This window comes from Somniosus microcephalus, chromosome 7 (genome assembly GCF_052327205.1).
Source record: "Somniosus microcephalus isolate GS21.2 chromosome 7, FLI_Smic_1.0, whole genome shotgun sequence".
Classification (NCBI taxonomy): domain Eukaryota; kingdom Metazoa; phylum Chordata; class Chondrichthyes; order Squaliformes; family Somniosidae; genus Somniosus; species Somniosus microcephalus.
Window position 1 is genome coordinate 90,560,991 of NC_140993.1, and position 23,920 is coordinate 90,584,910.

Sequence of the window (23,920 nt, forward strand, 5' to 3'; positions counted from 1 at the left end):
ATGAATATCCCCATCCTCAATGATGGTGGAGCCCAGTACATGAGTGCCAAAGACAAGGCTGAAGCGTTTGCAACTATCTTCAGCCAAAGGTGCTGAGTGGATGATCCATATCAGCCTACTCCCAAGGTCCCCACCATCACAGAAGCCAGTCTTCAGCCAATTCGATTCACTCCATGTGATATCAAGAAACGGCAGAGTGCACTGTATACAGCAAAGTCTATAGGCCCTGATAACATCCCGGCTATCGTGCTGAAGACTTGTGCTCCAGAACTAGCCGCGCCCCTAGCCAAGCTATTCCAGTACAGCTGCAACACTGGCATCCATCCGACAATGTGGAAAACTGCCCAGGTATGTCCTGTCCACAAAAAGCAAGACAAATCCAACCCAGCCAATTACCGCCCCATCAGTCTACTCACAATCATCAGCAAAGTGATGGAAGGTGTCATCGACAGTGCTATCAAGCAGCAATTACTCACCAATAACCTGCTCACTGATGTCCAGTTTTGGTTCTGCCAAGACCACTCGGCTCCTGACCTCATTACAGCCTTGGTACAAACATGGACAAAAGAGCTGAATTGCAGAGATGAGGTGAGAGTGACTGCCCTTGACATCAAGGCAGCATTTGAGCGAGTTTGGCATCAAGGAGCCCTAGTAAAACTGAAGTCAATGGGAATCGGGTGGAAAACGCTCCATTGGCTGGAGTCATACCTAACACAAAGGAAGATGGTTGTGGTGGTTGAAGGTCAATCATCACAGCCCCAGGACATCGCTGCAGGAGTTCCTCAGGGCAGTGTCCTATGCCCAACCATCTTCAGCTGCTTCATCAATGACCTTCCCTCCAACGTAAGGTCAAAAATGGGGATGTTCGCTGATGACTGCACAATGTTCAGCACCATTCACAACTCCTCAGATAATGAAGCAGTCCATGCCCGCATGCAACAAGACCTGGACGCGTTCAAGCTTGGGCTGATAAGTGGCAGGTAATATTCATGCCATGCAAGTGTCAGGCAATGACTATCTCCAACAAGCAAGAGTCTAATCACCTCCCCTTGACATTCAATGGCATTACCATCGCCGAATCCCCCACCATTAACATCCTGGGGGTCACCATTGACCAGAAACTTAACTATAGCAGCCACATAAATACTGTGGCCACAAGAGCAGGTCAGAGGCTAGGTATTCTGCAGCGAGTGTTTCACCTCCTTACTCCCAAAAGCCTTTCCACCATCTACAAGGCATAAGTAAGGAGTGTGATGGAATACTCTCCACTTGCCGCTCCAACAACACTCAAGAAGCTCGACAACATCCAGGACAAAGCAGCCCGCTTGATTGGCACCCCATTCATTCCCTCTACCACAGGCGCACCATGGCTGCAGTGTGTACCACCTACAAGATGCACTGCAGCAACTCACCAAGGCTTCTTCGGCAGCACCTCCCAAACCCACGATCTCTTCCGCCTAGAAGGACAAGGGCAGCAGGCGCATGGGAACACCACCACCACCAAGTTTCCCTCCAAGTCACACACCACCCTTACTTAGAAGTATATCGCAGATCCTTCATCGTGGCTGGGTCAAAATCCTGGAACTCCCTATCTAACAGCACTCTGGGAGTACCTTCACCACACGGACTGCAGCGGTTCAAGAAGGCGGCTCACCACCACCTTCTCAAGGGCAATTAGGGATGGACAATAAATGCTGGCCTTGCCAGCGATGACCACATCCCATAAACGAATTTTTAAAAAATTCAATTAGATCTCCAGCTAAACTCCATTCACCCACCGTAGCTCCATATCCCTTGACACCCTCACCGAACAAAAGTTTATCTATCTCAACAAAAATCTAGCAATGTAATGCATTAGCTGAGATTGAGAAGAAGCTAAATTCTCAGAGAATATAAAGTTTTTGAATCTGAAGTAATTGGCTTGAGGAAGGAAACACGAGAGGAATTTGCAAGTTTGCAATTTAAAACAGGTGAGAAGAGCATACCATTCACGGGAACAGTGAAAGCAGCAAGCAGCAGGTGAATGTGTGTTAGGAGCGATAATGAGATGTGGTGCAGTGTGGGTCTTGTGATTGTTGGTGAGGGATGTGATACGGGGTGGTGACTGCTGATTGCTGGAGGAGGTGCAGAGGGTTTGTGACCAGCTACAATGCAACCTCTTTTAGTCTGATTTCAGTCATTGATGGCTGGTGTCATCACGAATAAAAAAAGGAAGCAGTTGCTCCTTTTTCGAGGGGCACAACCAATAAAATTGTAACTTCAACAAAATTTAAAGGAAATTTAACAAATTAATCAAAATTCTGTTTTGGGGTAGAAACATAGAAACAGAAAAATGGGAGCAGGAGTAGGTCATTCGGTCCTTCTCCGCCATTCACTATGATCATGGTTGATCCTCTATCTCAATACCATATTCCCGCTCTCTCCCCATACCACTTGTTCCTTTTTGTGTCTAGAAATCTATCTAGCTCCTTCTTAAATATATTCAGTGACTTGGCCTCCACAGCCTTCTGTAGTAGAGAATTCCACAGGTTAACCACCCTCTGAGTGAAGAAATTTCTCCTCCTCTCAGTCCTAAATGTCCTACCCCGCATCCTGAGAATGTGACCTCTCGTTCTAGACCCCCCAGCCAGGGGAAACATCCTGCATCCAGTCTGTCTAGCCTGTCAGAATTGTATACATTTCAATGAGATCCCCTCTCATTCTTCTAAACTCTAGTGAATACAGGCCTAGTCGACCCAATCTCTCCTCATATGACAGTCCTGCCCTCCCACGAATCAGTCTGGTGAACTTTCGCTGCACTCCCTCTATGGCAAGTATATCCTTGCATAAAAATAAAACAAAAAAGGTGACTCAACCGTGGCTAACAATGGAAATTAGGGATAGCATAAGATCCAAGGAGAGGGCATATAAATTGGCCAGAAAAAGCAGTAAACCTGAGGATTGGGAGCAGTTTAGGATTCAGCAAAGGAAGACAAAGGGATTAATTCAGAGGGGGAAAATAGAGTATGAGAGTAAGCTTTCAGGGAACATAAAAACTGACTGTAAAAGCTTTTATAGATATGTGAAGAGAAAAAGATTGGTGAAGTCAAGCGTAGGTCCCTTGCGGTCAGAATCAGGGGAATTTATAATGGGGAACAAAGAAATGGCAGACCAATTAAATACATACTTTGGTTCTGTCTTCACAAAGGAGGACACAAATAAACTCCCAGAGATGTCGGGGAACATAGGGTCTAATGAGAGGGAGGAACTGAAAGAAATCAGTATTTGTAGGGAAATGGTGTTAGGGAAATTGACGGGATTGAAGGCCGATAAATCCCCAGGGCCTGATAATCTACATCCTAGGGTACTTAAGGAAGTGGCCCTAGAAATAGTAGATGCATTGCTGGTCATCTTCCAAAATTCTATAGACTCTGGAACAGTTCCCATGGATTGGAGGGTAGCTAATGTTACCCCACTATTCAAAAAAGGTGGTAGAGAGAAAATGGGGAATTATAGACCGGTAAGCCTGACATCGGTAGTGGGGAAAATGCTAGAGTCCATTATAAAAGATGTAATAGCAGAGCACTTGGAAAACAGTGACAGGATCGGACAAAGTCAACATGGATTTACAAAAGGTAAATCATGCTTGACTAATCTACTGGAATTTTTTGAGGATGTAACTGGTAGAATAGATAAGGGAGAACCAGTGGATGTGGTGTATTTGGACTTTCAGAAGGCTTTCGATAAGGTCCGGCGTGTAAAGTTAAGGCACATGGGATTGGGGGCAAGGTACTGACTTGGATAGAGAACTGGTTGGCAGACAGGAAGCAAAGAGTTGGAATAAACATCTCTTTTTCAGAGTGGCAGGCAGTGACTAGTGGGGTACCGCAGGGATCGGTCCTAGGACCCCAGTTTTTCACAATGGCCCAGAAATTCGGGTCTCCACGGGTGAGTACGCATGGGGTACTCACCCGTAAGCCCAATGGAAGTGCCGGTTTCCTGCATGCACTGCGCATGCGCGGGAAACCGGCACTTTCGTTCCCCTGAAAGAAGGGGTTAAGAGGTGAAACGCATGCGCAGGAGAGGCTGCGTGTGCGCATCGAACTTACATTTTTTTTGCAGGTTTTCCCGGGAAGGTAAGTCTCCAGAAGTTACACATGTAAAAAGCAGGCGCAAGGCCTGCTTTTTACAAGGTAAGTGGTGAATTAATTAAAATTAAAACATTTTTTCCACAGGTTTATTATTTTTAAATACTTTAAAGAAAGGTAAGTTTATTTTTAGCCCCGTTAGAAAATGTAATTAATTTTTTCAAAAATTTAAATTATTGTTTAAAATAGTTATTTCATGTAATTTCTGGTTTCTTTTAAAAATGTGACTTAAAAAAAATTTATTTGAAGATTTGGTGATGTTTTGGGGCTTGTAGTATTTATAGGTTTGACAGTCTTCCTGTCAAACTTATGAATGAAGCATTCCCTGCTACCATTGGCTCTCCATGGCCCACGTCATCCCAGGGAACGCATCGAACTAACTGCGCCCCTGGGATACGCAAGTACTGCGCGCCGGCAGTTGGCGCAGGCCCAGGATCGGAATCCCACACGGGCCTACAGCTCAACGGCCGGCGCGCTAGGTAAGTGCTGGTCGGGGCCTTGCACCTGTGGGAAGCCTCCGACCCGAATTTCTGGGCCATTATATATAAATGATCTAGATGAGGGAACTAGATGTAATATCTCCAAGTGTGCACATGACACAAAGCTGAGTGGGCGTGTGTGCTGTGAGGAGGATGCCGAGAAACTCCAGTATGATTTGGACAGGTTGGATGATTGGGCAGAAGCATGGCAGATGCAGTATAATGTGTATAAATGCGAGGTTATCCACTTTGGTGGCAAAAACAGGAAGGCAGATTATTATCTGAACGGCAATAGATTGGGAGAAGGGGAAGTGCAATGAGACCTGGGTGTCCTTGTGCACCAGTCACTGAAGGTAAGCATGCAGGTGCAGCAGGCGGTTAAGAAGGCAAATGGTATGTTGGCCTTCGTAGCGAGGGGGTTCGAGTACAGGAACAAGGATGTCTTGCTGCAGTTGTACAGGGCCTTGGTGAGACCACACCTTGAGTATTGTGTGCAGTTCTGGTTGCCTTATCTGAGGAAGGATGTTCTTGCCATGGAGGGAGTGCAGCGAAGATTCACCAGACTGATACCTGGGATGGCAGGAATGACGTATGAGGAGAGATTGGGTCGATTGGGTTTATACTCGCTGGAGTTTAGAAGAATGAGAGGGGATCTCATTGAAACTTATAAAATTCTAACAGGGCTAGGCAGACTAGATGCAGGAAGGATGTTCCTGATGGCCGGGGAGACCAGAACCAGGGGTCACAGTCTAAGGATAAGGGATAAGCCATTTAGGACAGAGATGAGGAGGAATTTCTTCACCCAGAGAGTGGTGAACCTGTGGAATTCTCTACCACAGAAGGCAGTGGAGGCCAATTCATTAAATATATTCAAGAAGGAGTTAGATATATTTCTTAAGGATAAAGGGATCAAGGGATATGGGGAGAATGCAGGGACAGTGTACTGAATTTGGATGATCAGCCATGATCTCATTGAATGGCGTAGCAGACTCGAGGGTCTGAATGGCCTACTCCTGCTCCTATCTTCTGTTTCTATGTTTCTATGAGACCAAAACTGCACACAGTACTCCAGGTGTGGTCTTACTAAGGCCCTGTATAAATGTAGTAAGACATCCTTGCTCCTGTACTCAAATCCTCTTGCAATGAAGGCCAACATACCATTTGCCTTCCTAACTGCTTGCTGCACCTGCATGTTTGCTTTCAGTGACTGATTTACAAGGACACCCAGGTCCCTCTGTACATCAACATTTCCCAATCTAATACCATTGAAATAATACTCTGCCTTTCTGTTTTTCCTACTGAAGTGGATAACTTTACATTTTTCCACGTTATACTGCATCTGCCATGTATTTGCCCACTTACTCAACTTGTCTAAATCGCCTTCATAGAATCATAGAATCATAGAAAGTTACAGCACGGAAGGAGGCCATTTCGGCCCATTGTGTCTGCGCCGGCCAACAAAGAGCTATCCAGCCTAATCCCACTTCCCAGCTCTTGGTCCATAGCCCTGCAGGTTAGAGCATCCCAAGTGCACATCCAAGTACTTTTTAAATGTGTTTAGGGTTCCTGCCTCTACCACCCTTTCAGGCAGTGAGTTCCAGACCCCCACAACCCTCTGGGTGAAGAAATTTCCCCTCAAATCCCCTCTAAACCTTCCACCAATTACTTTAAATCTGTGCCCGCTGGTTTTTGACTCCTCTGCTAAGGGAAATAGGTCCTTTCTATTCACTTTATCTATGCCCCTCATAATTTTATACACCTCAATAAGGTCTCCCCTCAGCCTCCTCTGTTCCAAGAAAAACAGACCCAGTCTATCCAGTCTTTCCTCATAGGTAAGATTCTCTACTCCCGGCAACATCCTTGTAAATCTCCTCTGTACCCTCTCTAGTGCAATCACATCTTTCCTGTAATGTGGTGACCAGAACTGCATGCAGTACTCTAGCTGAGGCCTAACTAATGTTTTATACAGTTGAAGCATAACCCCCCTGCTCTTGTATTATTAGCCATGGCTAATAAAGGCAAGCATTCCGTATGCCTTCTTAACCACCTTATCTACCTGGCCTGCTACCTTCAGGGATCTGTGGACATGCACTCCAAGGTCCCTTTGTTCCTCTACACTATTCAGTGTCCTACCATTTAATGTGTATTCCATTTCCTTGTTAGCCCTCCCCAAATGCATTACCTCACACTTCTCCAGATTGAATTCCATTTGCCACTGTTCTGCCCACCTGACCAATTTATTGATATCTTCCTGCAGTCTACAGCTTCCTTCTTTAGTAACAACCACACAGCCGATTTTAGTATCATCTGCAAACTTCATAATCATACCCTCTATATTCAAATCTAGATCAGTGATATATACCACAAAAAGCAAGGGACCCAGTACTGAGCCCTGCAGAACCCCACTGGAAACAGCCTTCCAGTCACAAAAACACCCATCAACCATTACCCTCTGCTCCCTGTCTCCGAGCCAGTTTTGAATCCAACTTGACACTTTGCCCTGGATCTCATGGGCTTTTAACTTCGTGACCAGTCTGCCATGTGGAACCTTATCAAAAGCTTTGCTAAAGTCCATATACACTACATCAAATGCACTACCCTCATCTACCCTCCTTGTTACCTCCTCAAAAAATTCAATCAAGCCTTGAAGGCCTTGAAGCCTCTTTGCATCCTCCTCACAATCCCACCTAGTTTCATGTCATCAGCAAACTTGGAAATATTACATTTGGTTCCCTCATCCAAATCATTGATATATATTGTGAATAGCTGGGGCCCAAGCACTGATCCCTGCGGTACCCCACTAGTCACCGCCTGCCACCCCAAAAAAAGATCCATTTATTCCTACTCTCTGTTTCCTGTCTGTTAACCAATTTTCAATCTACGCCAGTATATTACCCCCCAATCCCATGTGCTTTAATTTTGCACACTAACCTCTTATGTGGGACTTTATCAAAGGCCTTCTGAAAATCCAAATACACCACATCCACTGGTTGTCCCTTATCTATTCTACCAGTTACATCCTCAAAAAACTCCAGTAGGTTTGTCAAACACAATTTCCATTTCATCAATCCATGTTGACTTTGTCTAATCCCGTTGATATTTTCTAAGTGTCCTGTTATCACATCCTTTATAATAGACTCTAGCATTTTCCCTACTACTGATGTTAGGCTGTAGTTCCCTGTTTTCTCTCTCCCTCCTTTTTTAAATAGTGGGGTTACACTTGCCACCCTCCAATCTGCAGGAACTGTTCCATAATCTATAGAATTTTGGAAGATGACAACCAATGCATCCACTATTTCCATGGCTACCTCTTTTAGTACTCTGGAATGCAGATTATCAGGCCCCTGGGATTTATTGGCTTTCAGTCCCATTAATTTCTCCAGCACTATTTTTTTTACTAATACTAATTTCCTTTAATTCCTCCTTCTCACTAGACCCTTGGTTCCCTAGCATTTCTGGGAAGTTATTTGTGTCCTCTTCCGTGAAGACAGAACCAAAGTATTTGTTTAATTGCTCAGCCATTTCCTTGTTCCTCATTATAAATTCTCCCGTTTCTGACTGTAAGGGACCTACATTTGTCTTCACTAATCTTAATCTTTTTACATACTTGTAGAAGCTTTTACAATCCGCTTTTATGTTCCTTGCAAGTTTACTCTCATACTCTATTTTTCCCATCTTAATCAATCTCTTGGTCCTTTTTTGCTGAACTCTAAACTGCTCCCAATCCTCAGGCTTGCTACTTTTTCTGGCAACTTTATATGACTCCTCTTTGGATCTAATACTATCCTTAATTTCTTTTGTTAGCCATGGTTGGGCCGCTTTTCCTTTTATGTTTTTGCGCCAGAAAGGAATGTATAACTGCTGCTTCAACATCTTGCATTGATGAAGCACTTCAGTCCCTCCTGTGCCCACTGGTCGCAGAAGGCCTCAAGCATGCCGGTGGACACCGCGTGCTCCAGCTCCAGGGACACCCGGGTGCGAACATAGCCATGGAAGAGAAGCAGGCAGTCGGGCCGAGTGACCCCCTCGATTGCCCGCTGCATGGACCAATTAATGGTCACCTTGGCCAGGCCCAGGAACAATCCTATGAGGAGGTCTTCCGATCTGCCCGCTCCCCTCCACACTGAATGACCAAAGATCAGGAGCGTGGGACTGAAGTGCAACCAAAAATTGAGGAGCAGCCCCTTCAAATAGTGCCAGGTACAATGCAAGAGATGGGGAAAGGAAAGGCTGCACTCTCCTTTGCTGTCCTTGTGATTAAATCTCTTACAACACTGTATCCAGGTCCTTGGAATGGTGCTCCTGCTGCTGCTGACTTGATCTGCTATCTCTAGCCAATATTTCTACACCAAATTGTTAGGCACCTTCTTCCTACATTGTGTGAAAAGCGCGTCCCAACTGGCGCTCACTTTAGACAATAACATCTCCAGGGAGGCTTCAGAAAATCTTGGGGCTACTTTTCCCTTCCTTGCAGCCATCTAAAAGCTCCAGCAGATGCACAATTCGAAGTTGTCAAAGTCTTGAAAGTAAGTGAATGCAACATCCATTTGAAGGTGTCAGCCTTGAATCAATGGCAGCACTCTCACCTCTGAGTCAAGAGGATGTGGTTTCAAGTCAGAATCGAGAGTCTTGAGCACATAATCTAGGCTGACACTTCTTTGCAATACAAAGGGACTGTTGCAATTTTGGAGGCGCCGTCTTTCAGATGAGATGTTAAACCCCATCTGCCCTCTCAGGTGGATGTAAAAGGTCCCATGGCACTATTTCGAAGAAGAGCAGGGGAGATCTCCCCGGTACCTTGGCCAACATTTATTCCTCATCCAACATCACCAAAAACAGGTGATCTTATCATTATCACATTGCTGTTTGTATAATATTTCTGTGTGCAAATTGGTTGCCGCGTTTCCCTACATTACCACAGTGACTACGCTTCAAAAGTACTTAATTGGCTGTTAAGTGCTTTCAGACATCCTGCGGTTGTGAAAGGCACTATATAAATGCAAGTCTTTCTTTCTTTCTGCAGCTCATTACCTGGCTCTATGTGAATATCTTAATATCCATTTTTATGCTATAATCTTAACAAGACTTGATTTTCCGACATAAATCTGCTGATCACGAAGATGAATCCCTTTTATGTTGTGTTGCATTACAGATTATCTATGGAGGCAACCCCGATTCCAATGGCAGCTATAATATAAATGCAGTTATAGAATCATAGAATAGTACAGCACAGAAGGAGGCCATTCGGCCCATCGAGTCTGCATCAGCTCTTTCGAAGAGCAGTCCAGTTAGTCCCACTCCCCCTCTCTTTCCCCATATCCCTGAAATTTTTTCTCCTTCAAGTATTTATCCAATTCCCTTTTGAAGGCTACTATTGAATTTGCATCCACCACCCTATCAGGCAGTGCATTCCAAATCCTAACCAATTGTTGCATAAAAAAGTTTTTCCTCATGTCGCCTCTGGTTCTTTTGCCAGTCACCTTAAATCTGTGCCCTCTTGTTATCGACCCTTCAGCCATTGCACACAGTTTCTCAATATTTACCCTATCTAAACCCTTCATGATTTTAAACACCTCTCTCCAATCTTAGCCTTCTCTGCTCCAAGGAGAACAACCCCAGCTTCTCTAATTTATCCACAGAACTGTATTCCCTCATCCCTGGAACCATTCTAATAAATCTCTTCTGTACCCTCTCCAAAGCCTTCACATCCTTCCGAAAGTGTGGTGCCCAGAATTGGACACAATACTCCCGCTGGGGCCAAACTAGTGGGGGGAATTTTAACCTTAAAAATGGGTGTGTTTGGAGTATGGGGTAGTTAAATTGTTAAAAATGGGATTCCTGACCTGAACCCACCCACTCACTTCCGGTTTTAACGGAGGCGGGACGGGGTGGGGGGGGTGGTTAGAGGGGGCGCGGGCAATCAACCCGCTCCCAGGGGGCGGAACGTCAATTTAAATATTATAATGAGGCCGGAAGCCTCTTTTGTACCCTCCATTTTGTTTTTAACTGCAGGTGGACGGGTTTCACACAATTCGTGAAACCCGGCAGTTAAAGCAAGACAGGAGCTGCTGGGTCCAGGAGGTAAGTGCCTTTATATCTACCTCCTGGATCCAGGGTCCCTACCTAATCCAACCTCCACAATCAGAGACCCCCTCACGAGGCCTCCGATCACCTCCCCAGGCCTTCCCCCCACCCCCGATGCTGAGGCTGGTCACGATCTTCTCTTCACCCACACAAATCATCTGGCCCCGATCTCTGCCCGATCCCATCACCCATTCTTTTAACGGCACAGCACAGCCCGAACCCAACCACTGGCCAACCGCCCCCACCGCCCCTGATCCTTTGCCTGGCCATATCCCCAATCTTCTCTGCACCCCCCCCGATCGTCTGCCCAGACCGATCCATTACCTACCGCCCCCCTAATCATCTGCTCAGCCCCCCGAACCCATCTACCCCCATCGGTCATCTACCTGCCCCCCCATCATCTACCACTCCCCCCCACCCAATCGTCTGCCTGGCCCCCGATCCTCTCTCCCCCCACACCCCGCTCCATTTAATGGCCCAGCCCTCACGCCCTCCCTCCCTCCACTGTTCAGCTAAGGGCCTACCCGCCCGCAGCCAGCCAGCCTTTCAATCTGGCGGGAAACCGAGGCCTCATTTGCAAACCAGGTCCTGCCGTTAAAGTCAGCAGGGCCTGCGGGAAACCTCAGCTCAGAGCACCCCCGCCCCCAACCCGCTTTCCTCCGCAAAATTCCGGCCTGCGTTTTACATAGGTTTAGCATAACGTCCTGTCTTTTGTACTCTATGGACTAGAAATTCATCTACTTACCACCACTCCGTAGAGCCATGAAATGGCGAGCGAAATGGCGCGGCCGCTCTTTCGCCAGCTGGTGGTGGGTAGCGTGGCGGCTGCCATTTTCCTCCCTAATTTGCATTGCTGGTAACTGGCAGCGCCCTGGAAAAGATAATGGCAGCGTGGTGACGTCAATCGCTGTGCAACGCCGACTTAACATCACCACTCCAAACTTCGACCCTAGTGCTGAATTCAGGTAAACCTGACATGCAAGCAGGCTGGCAGTGGCGATGTCAGCACCTCATTAAGGGATTTAAGCTTTTGAACTATGTTTTTTTTATTTTATTGAAGTAGTGGCTTGCTGCAATAGATGTTAAAAGTTTTTTAAGTGTGTAGGGAATGCTGCTGGATGCTTCGAAGGCCTCGATGGTAAAGAAAGGCCTCTGAGAAGACAGAAAATGCTGCAAATACTCAACAAGTCAGGCAACATCCGTCGAGAGTGAAACAAAGTTCATGTCTCAGGTCGAGATGCTGTCGCGGATTACACAGGATATATGACACAGAAACAGGCCATTCAGCCCAACCAGTCCATGCCGGCATTTATGCTCCACTCGAGCCTCCTCCCGTCTTTCCTCATCTAACTCTATCAGCATAACCCTCTATTCCCTTCTCCCTCATATGCTTGTCCAGCCTCCCCTTAAATGCAACTATACTATTCGCTTCAACCACTCCCTGTGGTAGCAAGTTCCACATTCTCACCACTCTTTGGGTAAAGAAGTTTCTTCTGAATTCCCTATTGGATTTCTTATATTGATAGTTATGCTCTTCCCCACAAGTGGAAACACTCTCTCTGTATCCACTCTATCAAAACCTTTCAGAATTTTAAAGACCTCTATTAGGTCACCCCTCAGCCTTCTTTTTTCAATAGAAAAAGAAGCCCAGCCTGTTCATCGTTTCCTGATATGTATACCCTCACATTTCTGGTATCATCCTTGTAAATCTTCTCTGCACCCTCTCCAGTGCCTCTATATCCTTTTTATATTATGGCGACCAGAACTGTACGCAGTACTCTAAGTGTGATCTAACCAAGGTTCGATACAGGTTTAGCATAACTTCCCTACTTTTCAATTCTATCCCTCTAGAAATAAACCCTAGTGCTTGGTTTGCTTTTTTTTATGGCCTTGCTAACCTGTGTTGCAACTTTTAGATCCCTTTGTTCCTCTACCCCACCTAGACTCGCACCCTCCAAGTGATAAATGACCTCCCTATTCTTCGTACCAAAATGTAATATCTCATATTTATCTGTGTTGAACTTCATTTGCCAATTATATGCCCATGCTGCAAGTTTATTAATGTCCTCTGTAATTTGTTGCAGTCCTCGTCGTTATTGACTATCCCCCCCCCCCCGCAATTTGGTGTCATCCGCAAATTTAGATTGTGTTTTTGATTCCAAAGTCTAAATCGTTAATGTAAATTGAGCAACAGTGGCCCCAGCACTGATGCTTGTGGAACACCACTACCCACCTTCTGCCACTGTGAATAGCTACCCTTTACCCTGACTCTCTGCTTTGTCTTGAAGCCACCTAGCTATCCATTCTGCTACTTGTCCCCTGACTCCACATTCTCTGACCTTGTTCATTAGTCTATTATGAGGTACCTTATCGAAGCCCTTTTGAAAATCTAGATAAATTACATCTACTGCATTACCATTGTCTACTCTCTCTGTTACCTCTTCAAAAAAATTCAATGAGGTTGGTCAAGCAAGTCTTTCTGTGCTGTCTCTCCCTCTAACTTACCCTTACTGTATGTACATAACCCACTTATATATGTATAACTTACCTGTTAGGGCCGTTGCCCCTTTAACTCACCGTTTAGGGCCATTGCCCCTTTAAGACGCGCCCGAGCGTGATGACGTCACGCCACGTACAACGTGACGTGCGCCAGGCGGCTGCCGGCCCGACCCGGCTCTCCAGAAAGGCCGCCGGCACAGCCCGGCCCAGCGTCTTCAGCCGCATCGAGCAGCCGCCGGGAGCGCCACTATCTTCCGCTCCCGCGGCAAGCACCGGCCCAGCCTGGCCTCCAGCTCCTGCTCCCGACTTAGGCCCCAATGGCCAGCGACGCAACTACCGGCAAACGTGACGACGTCACGACCCCGAGCGTGATGAGGTCATCACGCTCCCCACGGCACTGCAAGTTCATTCCTCGTGGAGCTACCACGGAACAAGACCTGCGCCACGGTGCTCCTCGGTTGTATTGTCCCCATGCTTCAGTCTTGGAAATTGTTTGTCTGTGAGTATTTAGGATGCTATAGACGATTAGCGTACACTGTATGTTGTGGAAAATGTTTAGTTGTAACTTTTTCTGTCTAGCTGGTTAACTAGCAGCCGTATTCGATACACTATGTACAGGGCTAATTTAAAGAGAATGCCTTCCAGCTTGCTAAATGTAATTCGTTGCCAGATGTACTGTGTTGCCCAGGCGTACCTAAATTTGTGTATACATATCAATTATGCGTCTGTACACTAATGTGTCCTTCCATTTCTGTGTTGTATTTCAGTTTTACAATAAGAATCTTTCAGTAAAGCGTTACAAGAAAAGTCAAGCCTTGTGATTTTATTGGAAGATATCGAGTTGTTCGCTATCTGTCTAGCTCTGCATAGGATCGCGTTGCGAGGGCAGAATAGTAAAAAGACAGCAGCACAGCGGGCTCAAGCACAAGAAGATACCACTCAGCTACCATGAGTCTATGCTCAGGAAAACAATATACTCTAGAGGAAGTCGACCAGCCAATCGAGAAGAATGAGCCTCTCCCAGCAAACGAGGCCAAGTCACAGTCCTCTAAAGCAGCCTCTAGAACATCTCGGCGGTCCAGCAGACCGTCGTCACCGACAGCTCTCCCAGCAAACGATGCCAAGTCACAGTTCTCTGAAGTATCCTCTAGGTCATCTCGGCGGTCCAGCAGACCGTCGTCATCGACAGCTTCTACAGCCGCCAAAGCACGTGCCAAGGCAAAGGCCACCCAGGCGCAATTGTCCTTCGCTGAAAAAGAAGCTGACCTCATGAAGCAGAGAGCCGACCTCGAAAAGCAGAGAGCTGACCTCGCCGCCATTCTCCACATTCTCCAAAGCCAGAGAGCTGCCGCTGCCGCTAAAGCCGAAGCCGCAGCTTACGAAGAAGATGAGGAGAGCGAACGCGGGGAGCCCAGCCAGGAAACATATGACCTGGAACAGCCCCTCGGTCCAGTGCAATGTACAAATGAGTATGTCCAACAACACTCCAAAGTGTCCTCAAAGGAAACATTCAGGTATCTCGACGTAGAACTAGCTACTCACCCCAGCAACAAACGGCCCGTTTTCGGAGACACTGAGCTTAAAAGAGAAGAAACGAGTAAGACTCACCTGCAGAGACCTCCACAACACTCGGCCAATCCAGCTAAGCAGTCCTCGCCCGAGCCGCAAGGCGCACAAGACTTCGCCAGGTACCTTACTCGCCGAGAATTATTAAGTTCAGGCCTCCTAGAATTCGACGACCGTCCTGAAAATTATTGGTCATGGAGAGCATCCTTCCTGAGTACCACCAAGGACTTGAATCTGTCAGCCAGAGAAGAACTAGACTTGATGATAAAGTGGCTCGGAGCCGAGTCGTCAAGGCAGCCGAAGAGAATTCGCTCAGCGCACGTCCTCAATCCCATAGCAGGCCTCAACCTGGTTTGGCAACATCTCAACGACTGTTATGGGACACCAGAAGTCATCGAACACGCACTGCTCAAGAAGCTTGAGGACTTCCCGAAGCTAACCAACAAGGATAATGTCGAGCTCAGAGAACTGGGCGACATTCTCCTCGAACTGGAGTGTGCCAAGGGAGAAGGTTACCTGACCGGCCTCTCATATTTGGATACGGCTCGCGGGGTAAACCCAATAGTGGAAAAGCTCCCCCACAATCTTCAAGAGAAATGGATAGCTAAGGGATCCAAGTACAAGGAGGACAATGGAGTGGCATTTCCCCCCTTCTCTCTCTTCTCCAGGTTTGTCCAACAACAGGCAAGGGTGAGGAATGATCCAAGTTTCACTTTCTCCACCTCCAGCAGTTACGCTCCTTCGAGAACAGAGAAACCCACAAAGGACAGCAACAAAGCCTCTGTGAGTGTGCACAAAACAGAGGTTCCAGCCGAACCCTCAGTCAACCAATCCAGTTCTGCTGGGAATGAAGTGGATGACCCAGATCGTCAGTGTCCTATACACAAGAAGCCCCACCCACTCAAAAAGTGTCGAAGCTTTAGAGACAAGCCCATTGATGAGCGCACATCATACCTGAAAGAGAACCGCATCTGCTTCAGGTGTTGTGGGTCGACTACGCACATGGCAAAAGACTGCAAGGCGACAATCAAGTGCCTTGAGTGCAACAGCGAAAAACACATAGCAGCCCTACATCCAGGTCCTCCTCCGTCAACCACCGAGAGTGCCGCGGTTGACAAAGAGGATAGCGGGGAGCAAAGCGAAAGCACATCTTCAGTCACCTCCAAGCGTACAGAGGTTTGCGGAAATGCAAGCAGCCCACGCTCATGCTCCAAAATCTGCTTGGTTAAAGCATATCCTGCAGGGAGAAAGGAGAAGGCAATCAAAATGTATGCAGTGCTCGACGAGCAAAGTAACAAGTCTCTAGCGAAGACGGAATTCTTCAATCTCTTCGACGTCAAGGCCAGCACCGCTCCGTACACGCTAAAAACCTGTGCAGGGACAACGGAGACTACGGGTAGGAGGGTTGGGAACTTCATGATCGAGTCCATGGATGGGAAACTACAGCTTCCCCTCCCCACCTTGATCGAGTGTGACATGATGCCAGAGGACAGGACGGAAATCCCCTCCCCAGAGGTTGCACGCCATCAGCCCCACCTACAGCCAATTGCCAATAAGATTCCAGCTGTGGACCCGGACGCTCCAATCCTCCTACTCTTGGGAAGAGACATCTTAAGGGTGCACAAGGTGCGTGAGCACATCAACGGGCCCCACGACGCTCCCTATGCGCAGCGGCTTGACTTGGGATGGGTCCTCGTGGGTGGAGTTTGCCTGGGAACAGTCCACAAACCAGCGGATGTCAGCGTCTATAAAGCAAACGTGTTGCGCAACGGTCGCACATCCTGTCTCAGCCCATGCCCAAACAGGATCCAGGTAAAGGAGGACTACGACGACATGACGCAGCATCATAGGTCAACGGGAGGGCAAATTATTATTTAAATGGCAATAGATTGGGAGAGGGGGAAGTACAGAGAGACCTGGGTGTTCTTGTACACCAGTCACTGAAGGCGAGCATGCAGGTGCAACAGGCGGTCAAGAAGGCAAACGGTATGCTGGCCTTCATAGCAAAAGGGTTAGAATACAGGAACAGGGATACCTTGCTGCAGCTGTACAGGGCACTGGTGAGACCACACCTCGAGTACTGTGTACAGTTTTGGTCGCCTCATCTGAGGAAGGATGTTCTTGCCATGGAGGGGGTGCAGCGGCGATTCACCAGGCTGATACCAGGAATGGCGGGAATGACCTATGAGGAGAGACTATGTAGTTTAGGGATGTACACACTGGAGTTTAGAAGATTGAGAGGGGACCTCATAGAAGTGTATAAAATTCTGACAGGTCTAGACAGACTGGATGCAGAAGGAATGTTTCCCTTGGCGGGTGAGAACAGAACTAGAGGACATAATTTAAGGATAAGGGCTAAACCATTTAGGACAGAGATGAGGGGGAATTTCTTCACTCAGAGAGTGGTGAACCTGTGGAACTCAGTGCCACAGAGGGCAGTGTACGCCAGCTCATTAAATATATTTAAGAGGGAATTAGATATATTTCTACGGGCAAAAGGGGTTAAGGGTTACGGAGAGAAGGCGGGGACGGGATACTGAATTAAAGGATCAGCCATGATCTCATCGAATGGCGGAGCAGGCACGAAGGGCCGAATGGCCTACTCCTGCTCCTATCTTCTATGTATCTATGTAACCTCCTCTGCCTGTGAGGAAGAGGCAGGCCCCACTGTGAGCACAGATGGCCTAGGATGCTCAGTGTTTAGATAGACACAGCTGGGCGGCACCCCTGCCATTTCGCTCTCCTGGACGCCGTCTTCCGAGTAGCGGGGAGCAGGCTGCGGGGCACCTCTGCCCGCTCAGGAGAACCCTGGTGCCGGTGTCCACCGACCCAGACATGCCGGCAGTCCCCACCCCAGCGATGCTCCTGACTCAAAAGATGAGTGCTATTTCAGCTCCCTCTGGAAACTTCGACATGGCCGAGCTGCACGGGAAGCAGTGGAAGCAAGTACAGTGTCGTGCAGACACTTCTTGGAAGAGATGGAGAGGAGAGTATTTGCCCACCCTACAGAGCCATAGGAAATGGACAGAAGACAAGCCGAATGTCAAAGTGAGAGATGTCGTCTTGCTGAAAGACAGCCAAGCACACAAACGAACGGCCAGTGGGACTGGCCATCAAAACTCTGCCGAGCAGGGACAAGAGGGTCCGCAAGGTGGAGGTGAAGATCGTCAAGGAAGAGACTGTCAAGGTGTTTCTGAGGCCAGTCTCAGAGATCGTAGTCCTCCTTTCCGAAGAAATCTAGAGAACGGACTCTGAGTGTGTGGCAGCCAAAGGACGTTTTCTTCAGGTTATTTCGTATCTGTAGTGGTACAAATGGAATCGTACCAAGCGGGGAGTGTGCTGTCTCTCCCTCTAACTTACCCTTACTGTATGTACATAACCCACTTATATATGTATAACTTACCTGTTAGGGCCGTTGCCCCTTTAACTCACCGTTTAGGGCCATTGCCCCTTTAAGACGCGCCCGAGCGTGATGACGTCACGCCACGTACAACGTGACGTGCGTCAGGCGGCTGCCGGCCCGACCCGGCTCTCCAGAAAGGCCGCCGGCACAGCCCGGCCCAGCGTCTTCGGCCGCATCGAGCAGCCGCCGGGAGCGCCACTATCTTCCGCTCCCGCGGCAAGCACCGGCCCAGCCTGGCCTCCAGCTCCTGCTCCCGACTTAGGCCCCAACGGCCAGCGACGCAACTACCGGCAAACGCGACGACGTCACGACCCCGAGCGTGATGAGGTCATCACGCTCCCCACGGCACTGCAAGTTCATTCCTCGTGGAGCTACCACGGAACAAGACCTGCGCCACGGTGCTCCTCGGTTGTATTGTCCCCATGCTTCAGTCTTGGAAATTGTTTGTCTGTGAGTATTTAGGATGCTATAGACGATTAGCGTACACTGTATGTTGTGGAAAATGTTTAGTTGTAACTTTTTCTGTCTAGCTGGTTAACTAGCAGCCGTATTCGATACACTATGTACAGGGCTAATTTAAAGAGAATGCCTTCCAGCTTGCTAAATGTAATTCGTTGCCAGATGTACTGTGTTGCCCAGGCGTACCTAAATTTGTGTATACATATCAATTATGCGTCTGTACACTAATGTGTCCTTCCATTTCTGTGTTGTATTTCAGTTTTACAATAAGAATCTTTCAGTAAAGCGTTACAAGAAAAGTCAAGCCTTGTGATTTTATTGGAAGATATCGAGTTGTTCGCTATCTGTCTAGCTCTGCATAGGATCGCGTTGCGAGGGCAGAATACTTTCCCTTTTGAAATCTATGCTATTCCTTATTATATTTTTGGTTTCTAGATGTTCTTCTATTTTCTCCTATAATAGGGATTCCATTATTTTTCCTACCACCGATGTTAAGCTGACTGGTCTATAATTCCCTGGACATGTTCTATCCCCCTTCTTAAATATCGGTATTACATTAGCTATCCACCAGTCCTCTGGCACGACATCTTTTTCTAACGAATTATTAAATATGTGTAGTAATGCCTCTGCTATCTCTTCCATAGATTCTTTTAAAATACGTGGATGCAATCCATCCAGACCAGGGGTTTTATCCTCTTTGAGTTTGACTAGTTTATTTAATATATCCCCTCTTTTTATTTTAAATGCACTTATCTCATTACTAACCTCATCATCCAATGTCATGTCCACCTGATAAATACTGAAGCAAAATAATTATTTAATATTTCTGCCATTTATCGTTACCTGTGGTATTATCCTGTCTATCCCTTAATGGCCCTATTCCCATCCCAACCTTCCTTTTTTTTATTGCTGTCATTTCAGATTTATAGCACCTGCTCACAGAGGGAAGAGGAAGGCACAGAAGAGGATGAAGCCAATGAGGAGGAAGCAGAAGGAAGAATGCAACCCAGGTAGCCCCTTTCTGGCCGGGATATCGAGCATGGAATCATCTGCTTGCAGTACCAGTGACCACAACCCCAATTCCCCTTTCAACATTTATCCCACACCTTGCCTTCCCTCTGTTACTGACCATCACAATGTCCTCTTGGCCACAATGCTGAACTAAAAGCCACCACAAAGCAAACCTTCCAATCCAACTTTATACATATATCCATCCAATATGACATCAAGAAATCAACTCATCATCCTTCAGCATTCTCTTAGTGACTGTCTTGTGTGTGCCTTTGCCTATCCTACTGATGTCATGCAGTGCTACCCCAGTGGCTGCAGCATGGCTGGTGGAAGGCTGCTGACTTTCAGTGGGGGACACTGCAAATGGTCTTACTGGTCAACCTTGAGGAGCTGGTGGCTGGGAGTGTGAAATCAAGTGATGGTGTTTCTTCTTCTTCACTCTCCTCTCCCCCCTTCTTGGTCAACTACTGGCTGGGCAGGCTGCATTTCTTGGGTGTGTGAAATGAGGAAGGCATAAGGGTGAAGTTGTGGTGATGGGAGGACAGGAAAGCAAAAGGTGCATGCCAGAAGGATAACATATGAACATACCAGCATCTTGCATCCTTTCAGCCCCGCCACTGGCCAAGGGCTCAGCCATACCCCTGCCAGGAATGACCTGCACAGTCTCCTCCAAGGAGGTGAGGTGTGTCTCGTGATTGGTACAGATTGTTGGTAGGTGAGTGATGGCGGGATGGGGAAGTTATGCAATGAGCAGAGCGTGAGGCTAATGGTGCAGCTGGTAGGAGGCGGCTTTTGAAGATGCATTCACTGATCTTGACCAGTGGTCTGAGGTCATGAAGTCTTTTAGGTCACTGGAGCCAGGTGGTGGGGGGGCGGCCTTGCTGGCAGTGATGGCCTCGCTGATCTTATCCCACATCGTTCTTTGTGAAGGGCCTCCTGGCCCCTGTGGGTAGAGGACCTGTCTTGCAGTGTTGACCCCCTGCACAAAGCTGGAGTGCTGTGTGCGAGATCCTGGGTGCCCCATCCCTGGCAGTTTTCCCAATTTTTGAGGTTCAGAAGGGAATTCAGCTGCAAGAGCTTTAATTTTTTTTGTAAGGTGTAAGGGCTGAACACTGCATTTTTTTCCACTGCATTTTAATTATTATTAGTCCCGAGTGCATTTCCCCTTTAATTCATAGCCCTTTTAATTACCCATAATTCCTTGCTTCCAGAGGCTGTGCAAAGCTCGAACGCCACTTCAGGACAGGAACTTCGTCTCGGAGGTCTCCACTAACACGAGCAGGAGGAAGGTTAGCGCTGCATCACCAATCTCCAGCACCCCAGACAAATTTATTCTCCTTAGCATTGCAGCCATTAACACTACTTTCGATGCAAATGGGAGTTTCTAGCCCATCTACTCTAATTTATAAAAGACCAAAATCCAGTTCTATTACAATTGTTTCCTTATTACTCTAAAAAGCCACACCGGGAGGTAAAACAAGTCATTGGATGAGGCTTATTTTAATTTTAGGTGATTAACAAAGGCCTGTAACTGGTTGTGATGAATGCAGATTGGGTTTTCATAAGCAGATGAAGTATCTTTAGCACATTGAGTTAATTTTCTTTGGCCTCTCTCCATACTATAGATTCAGCCCTGTGGGGTTCAGTGGAGGTTGCTATTCTACATCTCTCTTCAGTTAAAGTATACATAGCAGAAGAGATTTCAAAACAGTGTGGCAAATGTTTTATTAAAAAGATAAATGGGAAATTATCAGCAAGATGGGAAGTAATATATCTTACTAATGCTCCCCCAAAGGCGGAAGAACAACTCGTGGCATATGATTTTCTGAATGCCCTCATTAATCTATTTATTAAAATATGGAAATTACAGGTAAGCAGCAGGGTGATTCATCGTACATTCAGCTCCTTAACTATGCAGAAATGCTTTACTGCTGTTCAATCTTCAGACGTTATTTTCTGGTGATATTTCTTTAACACCTTAAAATGCATTTATTGTACCTACTGTATATTGACTTTACTTGATTTCAGTCTTTGACATCCACAAAATTTATAACAAAAATGACATACATATTCAGATAGTTCAAAATGATATTACTGTACTATGATCTTCTCATCACTTCTAAAGCTTAGCACACAGAATAAAATCATACCTTAGAGACACAAAACTTTGACAAAGACTTAACTAATTAGATCATCATTCCATTCATTGCCTGTGTACGTGATCATTTTGCAGAATATCCAAGGATTTTGGCCAAGAGGGCTGTGTATATATAACAAAAATTGAAAAAGTGTCCCAATTAAATTCAAATATCCACTGCTTTTAGGGCCTCTGACAGATGACCCCAGATTTGCCAAATGCAAAGCCATCATGAAAAGCTACATACATACGAGTGGACTTCTCCAATCAAGCTGCCAGCTGCAGCAGGTTGTTCGAGATGGTCCCCAATAAACACACCAATTTTTAGTGCTCAGAAAGCATCCCTCTTTTAAATACAGGCACCATAAGGTCCAGATTCCTAGGCTCATCAGCTGAAACAGGACAACAGATGCCTATCTGTCTCTGTCACTACCACTACCACCAACTCTCACTCACTTGCACTCTGCGTTTTATCCAATGCATTATCCTATAATTTACTCTCTAAATTTCCTGAGGGTGGATTCATCTGCACTTGCAGTTGCAAGGGATACAGCGAGTAAAGATGGGAAAGGGCTGAGTTGGACAGATACATCGTAACATTGCAACTTGGCCATGACTTCCTATGAACACCTAGACAAAGAGAAGCAGAACAGAGTTTACCATAACGTCCTTTGAGCAGCCTATATATAGATTGCAGTAGGAAGATTGTCACGGATGAGAAGAGTAGGTTACCATGAGGCTTGAGTTGAAGCCAGTCTTCTTCTGCATTTCTAGCAGATCCACTCCCCCTACCCATTGCTTCTCTCCCTGGAACTTGCAAGCCTTAATCACATGAAGTTACATAATGAATATTTGCAGGCACTCCTCCTGTGCACGTTCTCTGTACTGCTATGGGTTATCTTCTCCTGCACCCAATGTAGATGTGAAAGGCTACAATACTTGTGATGTAATATTCAATTCAATTCAATTTTATTTGTCATATATGCAACAGACGTGTGTACTGCACAATGAAATGTTGATTTTTACGAGTCCTCCCAACTGATATACAGGGTGGATAAAGGGGAACCAGTGGACGCAGTGTATTTAGACTTCCAAAAGGCATTTGACAAGGTGCCACACAAAAGATTATTGCTCAAGATAAAAAATCACAGGATTGGGGGTAATATTCTGGCATGGGTGGAGGATTGGCTATCTAATAGAAAGCAGAGAGTTGGGATAAATGGTTCATTCTCAGACTGGCAATCAGTAACTAGTGGTGTTCCGCAGGGGTCAGTGCTGGGACACCAACTCTTCACAATCTATATTAACGATTTGGAGGAAGGGACCGAGTGTAACATATCAAAGTTGCAGATGATACAAAGATGGGAGGGAAAGTAGTGAGTGAGGAGGACATAGAAAACCTGCAAAGGGACATAGATAGGCTAAGTGGGCAGAGATTTGGCAGATGGAATATAATACTGGAAAGTGTGAGGTTATGTACTTTGGCAGGAAAAATCATAGAGCAAGTTATCTTAATGGCAAGAAACTGGAAAGTACTGCAGTACAAAGGGATCTGGGGGTCCTGGTGCACGAAACACAAAAAGTTAGTATGCAGGTGCAGGTGATCAAGAAGGCCAATGGAATGTTGGCTTTTATTGCTAGGGGGATGGAATATAAAAACAGGGAAGTATTGCTGCAGTTGTACAAGGTATTGGTGAGACCACACCTGGAATACTGCATACAGTTTTGGTGTCCATACTTAAGAAAAGACATACTTGCTCTCGAGGCAGTACAAAGAAGGTTCACTCGGTTAATCCCGGGGATGAGGGGGTAGTCATATGAGGAGAGGTTGAGTAGATTGAGACTCTACTCATTGGAGTTCAGAAGAATGAGAGGCGATCTTATTGAAACATATAAGATTGTGAAGGGGCTTGATCGGGTGGATGCGGTGAGGATGTTCCCAATGATGGGTAAAACTAGAACTAGGGGGCATAATCTTAGAATAAGGGGCTGCTCTTTCAAAACTGAGATGAGGAGCAACTTCTTCACAGAGGGTGGTAGGTCTGTGGAATTTGCTGCCCCAGAGAGCTGTGGAAGCTACATCATTAAATAAATTTAAAACAGAAATAGACAGTTTCCTAGCAGGGGAATTAGGGGTTACGGGGAGCGGGCAGGA

General features: G+C 46.6%; 2 long non-coding RNA genes across 2 annotated transcripts; both read left to right on the forward strand.

Annotated features, from left to right (window-relative positions):
• Nucleotides 1–13,390: 13,390 nt before the first annotated feature.
• Nucleotides 13,391–13,996, forward strand: LOC147114787 (uncharacterized). The gene is made up of 2 exons (XR_015078918.1): nucleotides 13,391–13,688; nucleotides 13,957–13,996. It is a non-coding gene; the product is annotated as an uncharacterized LOC147114787 (long non-coding RNA).
• Nucleotides 13,997–17,592: 3,596 nt separating this feature from the next.
• LOC147114788 (uncharacterized) lies at nucleotides 17,593–18,916 on the forward strand. Its single transcript, XR_015078919.1, has 2 exons — nucleotides 17,593–18,608; nucleotides 18,877–18,916. It is a non-coding gene; the product is annotated as an uncharacterized LOC147114788 (long non-coding RNA).
• The last annotated feature ends 5,004 nt before the right edge of the window (nucleotides 18,917–23,920 follow it).